This window comes from Aethalodelphis obliquidens, unplaced genomic scaffold (assembly GCF_003676395.1).
Source record: "Aethalodelphis obliquidens isolate GAN/ISIS:26980383/991018 unplaced genomic scaffold, ASM367639v1 scaffold4, whole genome shotgun sequence".
Lineage (NCBI taxonomy): Eukaryota > Metazoa > Chordata > Mammalia > Artiodactyla > Delphinidae > Aethalodelphis > Aethalodelphis obliquidens.
In genome coordinates this window covers 34675878-34676886 of record NW_020837948.1, presented here as the reverse complement: position 1 = coordinate 34676886, position 1009 = coordinate 34675878, and positions in this window count along the sequence as shown.

The window sequence follows — 1009 nt, the reverse complement described above, 5'->3', positions numbered from 1 at the left end:
GGGGGTCTACTCTCTTCGTTGCGGTGCGCAGGCTACTCATTGTGGTGGCTTCTACTGTCGAGGAGCATGGGCTCTAGACGTGTGGGCTTCAGTAGTTGTGGCATGTGGGCTCAGTAGCTGTGGCTCATGGGCTCTAGAGCGCAGGTTCAGTAGTTGTGGTGCATGGGCTTAGTTGCTCTGCAGCATGTGGGATCTTCCCGGACCAGGGATCGAACCCACATCCCCTGCATTGGCAGGCAGATTCTTAACCACTGTGCCACCAGGGAAGTCCCCTGAAGCAGCTTTAAGAACAGCAAACTACTCTGACAGGGAAGGACCTGGAAAAAAAGAATATGTAGATACCTGGGAATGACTCCCTGATTGACATTTTTGTGGAAATAGAGGTGCTCAGAAGTATCTGGGAGAGCGGAGACCCTTCGATTAAGAATGTGTTATGTTAAAGTGAATATAATTTTTTATTAATTAGCTAGTGAAGCCTAGGAATTCAAGATGATTGAGTGGATTGGAGTTGAAGGTACTAGAAGATCATTTAAGAGGTCAATGAGTGAAGTAATATACAGCTGAATGAGAAGAGAGATGGTGAAGAAAAAGAAATGTATGCCTGTTAGAAATAAAGCACTTTAAAAATAACTTAGGTTTAAAGCCATTCAGAATAATTGCTAGATTGCAATTTTTGAAAACAAGTAAAACATTAAAAAATTAAAATGTACTATTAAATTATTGTCACAATTGTTAAAATAGTAAGGAAGACTATTCAAGACTACTGTAATAGGGGTAAGAAATTGAGCTCAACTCCAAATACGACAAAGACAAATGGGAATTTATAGCCAAAGAGTAGATTAAGGGTGTCAGTGGATGGAAAATTACCAAGGAGGCATCAAGGGTATCTTGTTAACAAGATTCTTGCTAAAGGAAGGCCAAGGATTTATACATCAAAGGTGCAGATGAGGAACTTGATGAGATACCAAAAGTGATCAAATATCAAGGGTGGAGGATGATGACTTAGCAG